Source organism: Pectinophora gossypiella, chromosome 22, assembly GCF_024362695.1.
Source record: "Pectinophora gossypiella chromosome 22, ilPecGoss1.1, whole genome shotgun sequence".
In the NCBI taxonomy this organism is placed as follows: domain Eukaryota; kingdom Metazoa; phylum Arthropoda; class Insecta; order Lepidoptera; family Gelechiidae; genus Pectinophora; species Pectinophora gossypiella.
This window is the reverse complement of record NC_065425.1, coordinates 7,547,829-7,561,272: the sequence shown is the minus strand read 5'-3', so window position 1 is coordinate 7,561,272 and position 13,444 is coordinate 7,547,829. Positions and strand designations below refer to the sequence as shown.

Sequence of the window (13,444 nt, the reverse complement as noted above, 5' to 3'; positions counted from 1 at the left end):
ATTGAGGGGAGGCCTGTGCCCAGCAGTGGGACGTATATAGGCTGTTTATGTTATGTATGTCATGTTTTTGTATGAAACCGCAAACAAAATTCCGCGCGTCGCTCTTTGGTCATCAAGCATTAGTGTAGTTGCCTTTTCGTGTGTATCTTTTAATATTATTTAAGTTATGTTGTGGTTATCACGTTAGTCCACAGAATAGAAGAAAGAGGACCTCTTTTTGCTATTATTTTGTCGTGTTTTTGCTATTCCGTGCGTTAGTCTAACAGAAAGCGCGGTGAGGTATCGGCAGTCAGGTCATCTTGCGATTAATGTACCTCTGACTACCCCAACTGTGATATAGTCGTGAGCTTATGTTTTATGTTATGTAGTATAAAAAGTCAATATTACTGTTAACGACCTCCGTGGTCCAGTGGTTGAGCGTTGGGCTCATGATCCGAAGGCCCCGGGTTCGAATCCCGGTGGGGGCATATCACAAAAATCACTTTGTGATCCCTAGTTCGGTTAGGACATTACAGGCTGATCACCTGATTGTCCGAAAGTAAATGATCCGTGCTTCGGAAGGCACGTTAAGCCGTTGGTCCCGGTAAATACTTACTTATGTAGTCGTAACATAAGCCATGTCAGTGGCCTTTGGTGGTTCAGTAATAACCATGACACCAGGGTTGATGAGGTTGGTATTCCACCTCACAACCCACACGATAAGAAGTAGAACTGGGATATAGTCGTGAGCTTATGTTTATGTTATGTAGTATATGGTCCCGTGTTCGAATCCCGGTGGGGACATTATCACAAAAATCAGTTTCTGATCCCTAGTTTGGCTAGGATTTTGCAGCCTGTAGGTACACCCGATCGTTCGAGAGTAAGATGATCCGTATTTCATAGAGCACGTTAAGCAATCGACCTGTACTTAAGCAGGTGGCTCATTAGTGACAACAGTATTGGTGAAGTTGGTCATTGATCTCATAAACTACTAAGAGAAGAATATTGTTTTTATGTTATGATTGTTTGTAAGTAAGTAGTCGTTACATATGTCAGGGGCCTTTGGCGGCTCAATAATAACCCGTCAGGGTTGATGAGGTTGGTAATTCACAACCCACACGATTGAAGAAGATTGGTTGATTATTTTTTTCCATTACGCAAAGTAGCTTTTTTTTTAAAACATTTTTTTTAACGAAATTTGTTTAAAAACGATCTATGAGCATTTTGCTATTATTTACATTTTCAAAGTAAAGCCGACGATCGTCAATAAAAAAATTTTTGGCAAGTTCATTTCAATTATTTTACAACGCAACATTAAGTTGCGCAAATTTTATTAAGGGTTGCAACCGCGCTACAACTCGCAACATTACTTTAATGTGTTTATTGTAAGTACATCCCTTAAGATTCTTTGTTGCACATCCTTTGTGCAAAAAAACTGCACAATTGTTGTGTTTTTTACGATTAGAAAGTGCGTGCTTTTTTAAGATGCGATTTTTAAACGTTTTTTAGTTTTGTTGTCTTGTCAAATTGTGCTAAAGCGACCTTGGTGAATTGCACAAAATAAAAATGTGTGACTTAAATTCTTTTAGAAAGTGCGATTAAGTATAAAAAGTTCTATGAATAAGAATTTTGCAGAAAGTTAGCGAAGTCATTCGATTATGTCCAGTTTTGATACTGCACAAAAGTGGTATTTAGAATAAAAAAATTGGTACTCTACTTCTTCACTACCGTGTGTACTCATCTATTCATTTAGTATATCTATATTGTATCTATCTACAAAATGTAAAAACAAAGAATGAGTAGCGGTATACAAAAAAACCCGATAGGATTATGAGACACCGTTTTGATTGTAAAATGTTTATTGTTACTTTGAAAAAAAAAGTATGCCTTTGTAAATTATTATAAATATAATCAAATAAATATCAATTACATATCATCATTATTAATGTTAACGTGCTCTGAACCGGCGTGCGTGTATGAAATGATTGAGGAAAGTAGAGGAAGTAAGAAAATCATCCCAGGATCGAATCAAATGGAATTCCGTAGTTTCTCCTCGTCCGTGCTTACGCCGGTAGGAAAATGGCGTGAGTGTATGTATGTTTATGTATGTATATTTTGAGGCTAATTTTGAATTGGCTAACCCGTACCTAGCACATTCCAAATATAACGTCTGAAGCACGGAATCTTCTTTTTTTCCAGACAAGTAATTCAAGCAAGCAATGATCTTGCCAAACAAGGGACAGTCCCAGGGTGATTTCGACAATGTCTCCATCGGGAATCGAACCCGGACCTCCAGAACATGAGTCCAACGCTCTAACCACGAAAGTTGTAGAACAACTGTCATAAGTTCATAAATACCAAAAACAGTTGCTTTACAGTATACAAAACCGAACAACTGCACATTTGGCCACCAAACAACCCTTTCTTTTGATTTATGACCTAATATTCCGTTATTTTAAGAGTTAATAGAACTATGGCAAGACAGTATACGTTCTGGCTACCGGAGAAATGCTCTTATTATTTACAGCCATTCAAACAATTCAAAGCTACCTGTCGGCCATTTGTTTAGTTTGCGAGTTTGCCCCAATTGTTTCAATTTAATGGGCTTCTGTGCATATTCAATGACAGATAGAAAGACAGACAGACACATTTCTTGTCTGTGGGAGATAGAATACAAACAGTATTTTGAATTTGTCAGAAAATAAATTTATTTTCTCATGTGAAGCTTACTTTATGTAAAATAGCTAAATGATAAATATGCCTAGTATTAAATGTGTTCCTTTAGTCCAGAGACTGTCAAACTAAAATCTAAAATTAAGCTTCGCGTCCGCCAATATCGAGACTAATTTCCGCTAAAATTCAATAAGGATTTTCCAATGACGTTCTGTTTTTTATCTCTTGTGGTCGTTATCTTATCATTATTATTATCTTTTAGATATGATTTTAATGAAATTTTATCTAGTATTTATTGCACAATACGTATCTGTCATTCTGATGATCATAGTTCCAGCAGAAATTAAATTCATAATTAATTACAGCCATTTCATTTCGTGGTATTTTTAATAAAATTAATTGGTTTTATATTGATATGACCATCACATCACTAATTTAAGAGCCACGCTCTTGTCGGTGTAGCATCCTCCATGATACTTTTTAGGGAAAAATAGAGCAGTGGTTTCCTTGAACCACACCAAATAACCATATTTAATGACCATACTTAATGCAATAAATATAAGGGGTAGTAAGTACCAAATGATTTTTTATTTGGTAAGTACTTATATTGAGAAACAATAATTAAATATGCAGTAAGGTGCATCGATCTCCTCCTGGCGACGCGGAGAATCAGCTCGTGACAACAAACACTTCAGGACCTTAATACCGTCCCCGCGGGAGTGGTCGAAATTTCTCTCTTTCATCGCTTATCACTATTAACCCACTAGGATCGATTGATTTTTTTTTTAATATTTTATGATCGCCACAGATGCCGCCCTGACTAAAGTTTCGCGCCCATCTGGGCAGCCTCAGGCCTGTTGTCTTAAATTTTGTGTGTGTGGGTGAGAGCTCTCTATTTGTCCAGATAAGTAGCTGCTGTGCAAGATATCACAACTCTTTAAAGAATTTCACCTCATTGATATAGTTTTTTATTCGTTTATTGTCTTTGTATTTTTGATAATGTCTTTGGGCTTTTTTCTTCTCATAAAATATATTGTTGTTTGCACGAGTACCGTTTTTATTATTGATAGGTCGCTAATAGTAGTTAATACCATTTAAGGCTAACTTACAACAAACCACGCCAAAAGAAGAATTGCATTTATACTATATATACTGTAACCACATACCAACACCTAACTCGAATTTCTTGTGGCTTTTCAAGTAAGTAATTTAGGAAAATAACACTTTATAAATATCCATGTAAGTGTGGTTTTCTATTTCTATCATAGAAGAAAGTAAGTATAATTACTTCAATATTAATTTTTAAGAATTAACATTAAATATTAAGAATGAAAGCCCACTGTAGAATGACATGTATTTTTTATACTTAATAGGTACGGTCACGAGTACTAATATGTAAACACATTGAAACCATGTCACATTAATTTTTTTGACAAATTAAACCGTATTAAGTCTCATTAAATGTCAAACATGATAGTGTGACAGGGTTCTTAAGTGGGTACATGATATTGCTCACGACTGTACATGTAAGTAAGTATTTAATTTAATATTTTTCTAATAATCCTTAAGAATAATTTTTTTTTGGATATTTTTGAATGAGAATTGTATATCCCTGGCCATCGGCAAAATCAACATCAGTAAGATGAGAAGCTATCGTGCGCACACGCGTTTCTATATTTGACTTAGTTATGCAAGAGCCAAATTAGAAATGTCAAAGTCATCGACCTCCGGCAGGTTTTCGCGGTCGACAGTGAAAGGTTGGAAACGCATTTCCTGATGAAAACTCCGGCGCAGTTTACAACTACATTGTTGCTTTTACCACTTCTGTGGCGGTTTAAGAAAGTGAGTTGGCGACATACAAGTAAGTGGGTACATACGAATTGTTGTTTGTTGAATAGAGTAGATGAGACCGTAGAAAATTATGGATCTACCTACTCCGCTCCAATCTCATCAGTCATCCCGTGATCATGACTTGGAACAGTGTCGAAATATCGTGAGTCTCATATCCCTGATTTAAACGCGGTAAGAACCCGTTATTATACGTTTTAATTAGATAACTACTGTATTACAAAACATATTTGGCGTGAAGTAAACTGATAGCTCAATAGGACGAATGCTTGACTCTGATTGTGAGGTCGCAGGTTTAAATCCAGTACGGGCTATACAAATGATTTTCGAATTTGTTTCCAATTCATCTATGGATCTTAGATGATTATATCTTAGTGTTCAGCGGCGAAGAAAAACATCGTGAGGACTCCGTCCGTCATCACATACCCGGGAAATTCGTTTCGGAAGTTATTTTTTACCTTTGTTGGGTTTGCTTTTGGCTCTTATTATGTCATGTAATCTGTATTAGTGATGTTCCGCATATCCGTATCCGTATCCGCGGATATCCGAGATAAAATAAAAATCCGTATCCGTATCCGTGTCCGTTACTTTTCACGCGGATCTTTTACGGATCTTTTTCAGGTGATTAAGTAGAATTATTAAATAAAAAGGCTATAAAATACCATTTTTTTTTTTTTTTTTTTCTCCTAAATGGTTTCTGTCAACAGGGACAATTTTGCCAGCGTCAGGGTTGGGAAATACACATTTTCAGTGTACAGGAGCTCCAGAAGTTTAGGCCAAATGATCGGTTGTGTAACCTAGGAACAAACAGACATAAACACATTAGTTAGTAGATATAGTACTTATTATACTACATATTATAAAATAAATAACAATTACTAAAGTTTAATATTAAAAGTTTCAATGTATTTAACTAAAATATCTATAAAAGGGGAATCTACATAAGATAATACACTATACATATTAGTAGGGCGAGGGATAAAGTTGGGCAAGAAATCATACAGAGAGAGAGGGTATTTATGACAATTGAAAAAAATGTGATCAATGGTACCCTCTTCATATCCACATTCGCACAGTGAGTGGTCCCGCACCCTTATCTTGGCCAAAAAAGATGGAGAACAGTTGTGACCAAGTCGCAAACGAATAATAGTAGAAGTAGTGTGTTTACTTGCTTCGCGGAACTTAAAAAACCAAGGTTTAACTGGGATATCAGGTTGTAGTTCGCCATAGTATTTTCCCTTACGAAGTCGAGAAGTATTCCATGTGACATTCCATTGCTCGGAGAGGTCGGATTTGGCACGGGAGCGTAAATCTTGGGCATAACAAAAATCGTACGACTCACCGCTGGAGCGAATGGCCCACTTGGCACATAAATCCGCCTGTTCATTCATAAAATACCATTCAGATTGTTTTTATATCTTAAAATCAAATATTTGGCACCTTTATATATATACATTTAGATAGATAGATCTTTATAATGAAAGCAAGATAAAATATCACTTTTATAACAATGAAATAACTAAAACTTTAATCTTTTTGTTTAAGAAAATACAGATCCGTATCCGTATCCGTATCCGCGGATCTTTACACTAAATATCCGTATCCGCGGATTTACTTTTTAACGATCCGGCACATCACTAATCTGTATTGAGCTGGTTTAACTCACTTACGCACACAATTCACACACTCTAAGACTTAGATATGTAACATATTCCTATTCAATTTCATATTTATTTTTAAATTTTCCTGTGTTTGTTATTTTTACTTGGCAAATTTGCGCCAATGTTACTTGTATCCTATTGTCCACGGTTTTCCAAGATACAGGCTTCACCTAGTTGGGGGACCACTGTTCATTTTTTAAAACTTTTAATGTAAGTATCTTAATCATATGCCTTTTTCTTTTGTATTTTTTTTTATTTTACCCTTCCCGGGTGGATTGTCAGACAGGCAGTCGCTTCTGTAAAAGTCAAATTTTCAGGTTCGGTAAGCGAACTATGTGAAAATACGGGATAACGCTACGGAGATGATGATTTGGCGTGAAGTAAAGCTAATTAAATTCTCACTATTCCGTTTAGTTTTTATCGCTTAGAAAGCTGCGTGGAACGTTCACGAGCCCACAATAAGTACTTTGGGTGAAAACTTAGAAAGTCAGCCCTTTGCCACTTTCTAACCGTTAAACTATAAAAAAAAACTTTAAAATCGCAATGTTTGGCGTTACAACCTTTTTAATGCCGTAAAAACAATAACAAAATAATTCACAAAGCTTTTAAAAAGAGGTTGCACATTTTTAGGGTTTTGGATGAACGGTAAAAGTTACTTTAGGGTACGCAATTTTTATGATTTTTATTAGAATTGTAAATGCCGTAGAAAGTATTACTTTACCATATTCTTTAAGAAGTTCGCAGAACTAATTCCGTAGTAGTAGATGTCAGTTATTCAAACTCCCCGACTGTCAGAAACGGTTTTATCTGTGATCATTCATTTTTCAAGTTCCGTAGTTGGGACGAAAAGAAAAAAAAAACTTTACCTAGTTCTTTTTCTATCGTGTGGGTTGTGGGTGAAGTGGTTTCCCAACATCAGCTATCCTGGTGCCTAGATTATGAAGGCCCCTGACATGGCTCATATGAACTGAAATTGGAAGAATTTTATAAGCAGCCTCAATCTTTGTTTTTTGTTTAATCCTGGGAGAAAAGCGCAGAGAAATGGGGAATACCTTTGCTGCGAAATTACCTACATGAGTAAGGATTCAAATATTTAGATACGTGGTTTTGATTTCTTAACGCAGAGCAACAAGGGGAGAAGAGCCAACTATAACAACTTTAGATCGAATTGAATGTCAAAACTTAAAAAAAAGATTTTTTTTCGTTAAAAGGGTAAGTAGATAATTGTTGACATAGGATAGGACACTATTTCACATTATTGTCACATTTTGTCAAGGACAGAAAATATATACCTACCATTTAAGTGAACTTCTAATGTTATGCAAACAAGCTTTTTTAGTAAAAAAATATATAGCCATTCTTTACTGACGATTCGTATTTTTACCTTAGGTAAGGAGCCTTCTTTGGCGGCAGATTTTTAATATTTTTATTGCGGTATGCCGGTCGGTGCCATTAAAAAAGTATTTGTTACCCATGATGTTTATTGATTAGTTATTTATTTTTATGATAATTTAGTTCAAAAGTACGACGTCTGTGCTTTGCAGGTTTTTGATCGGAAAAGACGTAAGTAGAGTTACGTAACAGAGTATTATACTGGGTCAAAGATGAATAGAAAGAAATTTTATTTATAGCATTAGAGATACAATTAAAAATGAAGATGAATTGTAAAATGCAAACCATATAGAAGTCAGTCTAAGACCTCAGATGATCAAAACTGAATCACAATTTTCTTTTTGAAGTATTTTCGGAATTTAATTACGAATTAAGCAACAAGGAGTATGATGGTTGTCTGTTTTTATTGATGACGTCACACAGACAGTATTTCCATACGAATTATAAACAACTTGCTATTTTTTTTTCGTTTTGACGTTTCGTAAAATGTATCTCGTTTAAATAAGTTGTGAAATAGCTTAATTTCAAGTTGTTTGTCTGTTTTGCCAGTTAAGTTTCGCCCCATGTAAAATTGTTAAAGCCCGGATTGAGAGACCTGTAAAATAAAAAACCTCCCAAAACATTTACAACAAATATATCAAGAAACAAACAAGAAACATTTATTGAGAAGCTGTGCAAGATTTTCATGACAATATGTAGCTCTTCCTTCTAAATAGAACTCCGATAGCGACCCCGCGGGCGTGGTCGAGAATTTTCCTCATTCAGCGCCTCATTATCGCTATCAACCCACTAGGATCGATTTCAAATATTTTCCTCTCAGACGACGCCCTGAGTCGAGGTTCGCGCCCAACTGGGCACGCTCAGGTCTGTTGTCTTAAATTTTGTACCCAGTGAGAGCTTAGCGCCTTCTCCATTTGTCTGGTCATGTAATTAATGCTATTTGCGGCAAATCTACATTAAGTCAGGTCTAAAAAAGCCTTCTAAGTAAATAATAATATTATCATGTAAGCTTTCTCAGACTGTTCCAAATTCCGAACTCGTATTTTATAAATACACTTGGCCAAACTTTACTAACTATCTCTGTCTCTCCAACCCTCTATAAACTTTGGCCACTTTACAGTTAGAAACCCTTTTTTGATTTACCACCCTGTTGCGGCCATGGTGTGAAGGGTCCCGTTATCTTAGTCTTAGTTAATTATATATTCACAGGACAATTCTCTCGGTTTGTCGCGCTACTGGAGAAGGCACTATTGTGTTTAAACGTTTGTTTCTTTAGAGCCTTTATGACGTATGCAAGATATTTGTTATTGCAAACGTTTCAAGTAAGAAATAATTGAAGTATATTTACTTATTTGTTTTATAAAATATGAATCATCTTCATTTGAAATATCTATACTACGTATAGTTCAATGTTAAAAATGTGAACAAATATAATATGTGGTATCCGCGCAAAAAAAAAAACATTTTAATATAGCAATCAGAGTAGAACATACTTTTTTTTGTACACCGTTTGTATATTTAAATGTTTTTGATTGCAGTAATTGCAGTATTATTAAATGAACAATTATTTCCAAAATATCAAAAACTTTATTCGTACGAATAGAAGTGTCAAAATGCAATGTACGTATAATGTATCATCCACAGAATAACCCTTCGATACGTGTCGATGATTCCTTCAACACAATATTTGTCAGCTAAAGTGTCAATAAAAGACTAACGGCATTCTTGTTGATTACAGAATGACAAATGGTAAAATTGAAACAAAATTACATTTACCAAACAAATAATAAACTAACAATCTTTACACCTAGGAAGAAAGTCGAAAGTACAATAAAAAGTTCCCAAGAAAGCGGCAAAACGAAACAAAACCCTTGCCTACGTCACGAAAGGACCTGCAAAGCAAAAAAATCGCTCAAATACAGTTTTACAAACATTCCCGTTTTTGTCTAATTTACGACCGTGCGGGCCCACTGTGCCAACGGGACGTCAAAGTGAACCGCTATTGAACAGTGGTACCGACGAACAAAAACATTCGTCAAAAAATTTAAAACAACTCGGGCTATTTTTATTGCGTGAAATTTCAACGGTGGCCATTTCCGAAAATTCTTTTGAATATGAATATTATTTATCTTTTATAAGTAGCAGGGAATATTCAATTACATCATTGTAACGGTTATTTCTATGACCCTTATGAGTCAGACTATTGCCAAGTTTGGCAATGTAACAACATGCATAAACTCACAATCCTTAATTAAGATACAAGTAACCAAATGACAACTTTCAGCCACTCTTGATCAGAAGTCCAAAGAGAGATATTATTGGAGGCGGCATTTAAGTTCACGTTAGTAAAACTCCTTTAAGTTATGGTGATAAGCGGACTGTATTAAATACACTAGGATAATATTTACCTCAAGAGAAGATATAAGAAAATCAACGGCATAGGACATGGCGTAAATAAGTCTGTATTGCCGGAGCAAATAAGATTACAATAAAAAATACAATGTAATTAATGTTGCCAACAGATATAATAAACAGTACAGGGACAGATGCTTAGTAAATCGCCCGCCATGTTAGAAAGGACAGAATTTCTTTAAGGGTTTTAAAAAAATAAGTGACAATATGGATTTTATTCGATACTGGGAAGCATAAAGAATTTATTTTGAGCATAAAAATGTAAATCTCCTTTACACTTTACATATAAGACAGACTGAAAAAAAGTAAACATTCGTTCAAGGTTCTCCATGAAACTTAGGCTGAAATAACATATTATACATCAATGGACTGAATGGTGAGAAAGTAAGCTAAATGCGGAGAAATGTTCTCGAATTGACGTCCATAATATGAATTTCAAAATTGCTTTGTTTTGCTTAGTGTTAAGGCCAATGTCGTATCCATGGTGATTGAACTCTTTTTTTATAAAGCCTGATTGAAAAGTGTTCTTAAATATACAAATACAATGTCATAATTCTTTAAGACAATTAAGTCAAAATATCAAGTTTTATTATTACTTTTTTTTAATAACTCCCTAGCGTTGTACATAGGGTACATATACCTATTACCACCAACTTAGATTACCCAATGCCTATTCGACTTTATGACTTTGAATCCATGTTTGGATCATAGATCATTGATATCACTATATAATAATGTATACAGTCATGAGCAATATAATGTCCCCACTTTAGGACCCTGTCGCACTAACATATTTGACATTTAGTGAGACTTACAGTTCAATTTGTCAAAAAAGTTAATGTGACATGGTACCAAAGTGTATACATATTCATGATCGTGACCGTACATATGTATACATGGTCTCCAGGATATGTGCCCGGTTGACGTCAATAGGCTCGCCCTCTATTACATTGGACCTCTGTCTACCCCTTCGGGGATACAAGCGCGGTACAATGCTATGTTATGTTTTGTTTAGAAAACTGGCAACACAGGTTGTAGCAAGCTGTTATAATAACAGCTGAAGACCCATTTCCCTGACCATTTTAAAGCGTTGCCTTAATCTTCGCTCCTGAACCGACGCCGGCGCATAACCTTTCAGGAGTTAGATTATACAAGCACATCCATATGTGAGCGGGGTCGCCGGCCGGTCACCGTGGGCAGGAACCTATGACGTCATGAATTAGGAATTAAAATGGGCAAAAATTCGTCAGGGCGATGACCTATTGGCAATCGTAGAGCGGATATCACCGGCTTGCTTCTAAATCGGGGAGCGCCCGTTCGAACCCCGATGCCAGACTTACACCAATGAGTTATTAATTTATCCTAAGAGCAGTTTTCACTAACACAGTTTTCTATACATTACAGACGGCGATACGGCTCGCCACCTATCATGTTGAAACAGAAAGCTCAGTGAGGCGTGGGCACTTATTCATCTTGCGACGAATGTACGTATACCTTTGATTACCCCAATTGTTATATTGAATTTGGTAAAAAAATAGGCAGATATAGGTATCGTCGTGTTGTGAAAACCAAAAAAGGCAAAAGCGGTTTATAAAGCAAAAGTTGATGATAGGGTTGGCAGAGGAAGACCTAGAAGGACTTACATTGACCAAATTGGAGATGTCCTTAGATAAGGTTTAGTACGATCTACTCTGAATCGGCGTGCGTGTATGAAGCGATTGATGAATGTGGAGGAAGCAAGAGAAGTGTGTCAGGATCCAAGCAAATGGAATTCTATAGGCTTTGATTACCCCGGTGGGAAATAGGCGTGAGTTTATGTATGTATGTATGAAAACCAGGTAAGTGGACAATAAAAATTTCCGTCACGTAACATGAAAGCTAGCCAAAAGTGATGCGCCAGGGCATTGACTTTATACCGCTTTACATTACTTTATATAAAAGCGAAATATCACTTACTCATTAATCACGAAATCTCAGAAACTACAAATGCTAAGAGTCTCAAATGTTGCATGGAGGTTCCTTTTAAGAAGTAGGTGCTCTCTAAGGCGAAATTTTGCGAAATTCAATCGCTAAGGGGTTAAAATTTTGACGTTTTTAAAGCTAGAATCATGACGCGGATGAAGTTGCCGGTAGGCTGCTAGCTTTTATAAAAACCAGCTATATATAATATATACATAACATCTATACAAAACAAAAACCCTCTGTCGAGATGTGAAAAACAATAAACATTTTACATTAATATATTTTACTTTAGATCTGTGTTACGACAGTATACAGACAGGGTGTTAGTGACATCGTAACGAAAACTTTGAGGGATGAATCAGGCCATGATTCTGAGTTGATATCAAGTGGAATTTTCCGTCACAAAAGTACGGAACGAAAAATAATTTAAAAAAACATAAAAAAAATCATAAATTTTTCGACAGGAAATTCCACTTAATATCAACTCAGAATCATGGTTTGAATCATCCCCCTCAGTATTCGTTACGATGTCACTAACACCCTGTAAGTATGTCCACGATTAGGACCTAGACCAATGAATCCTATGTTGAGCTCTGGACAATGACAAGAAACATTCGAGGCTTAAGGGCTGATTTATTGCGAATAATAAAGACGAAAACTGTCATTTTTGTATCATTAGCAAGAAAATGCAAGATTACTATCATGTGAATGAGCTTATAACTAGAAATAATGTTAAAAATTATATGAAGTGGTTGTCAATTAATTCCGCAAGTGACTTGTACGGCGCCTGAGTAGAAATAGGTGAAATGTCGACGACCTCAGAGGTTTCACACTTTCGGGTCGAATATTAATTAAGATTTTATCCTCTGCAGCAAAGATTTTTTTTTTCGGAAAAGTTTTTAAAAACTGACAGAAGGATTATGTCCTTTCTAACATAATAAACAATGTGGGCGATAGGCCGATCCCTTGTCACAATAAGCTTCACTCCGATCAACCATAGCAGCAAATTGTCTTTGATTACTTATGGCTCTGCTCAACCCATTAAGGTTCACGAGCTTGGGTTTATGTACCCATGTTTAATATGAACGATCTCGAGGTCGATATGAACGACCATGTTTAATATAGCGTCTTGTTTGTGATCTTTGGGTTAAAAAGGCTACATTAAAGCAAAAGAAATATTGCTATTGACACTTTTGAAAATGGAATATTGCTTTTGAGACCACAACTTTCCATGATTAGTCTAACCTAACCTAATCTAGCAAAATGTAAGAAGTAGGTAATCGCAATAGACGTTCGTAATTATCAGCCAATACCGGCAAGACAATACTAACGATACAAAAACTTTAATTATATGGACGTATGCCGTGAGAATACTGGCATGAGAAACAATTGATACGTTTTATTCTTTGTGTACAAATAAAATATGATCATTGAAGTAACTCTTGGTAATTAGTGTGTGCTGTTTATTGGACAGAAAACCATTTGTTAACAGGGTCGTATGAAATACAATCTAGATC

The 13,444-nt window shown here is 35.7% G+C and overlaps 1 non-coding gene across 1 annotated transcript; it reads left to right on the top strand.

Annotated features, from left to right (window-relative positions):
* Positions 1-395: 395 nt before the first annotated feature.
* On the top strand, positions 396-467 carry Trnam-cau (transfer RNA methionine (anticodon CAU)). Its single transcript has one exon. It is a non-coding gene; the product is annotated as a tRNA-Met (tRNA).
* Positions 468-13,444: the final 12,977 nt, after the last annotated feature.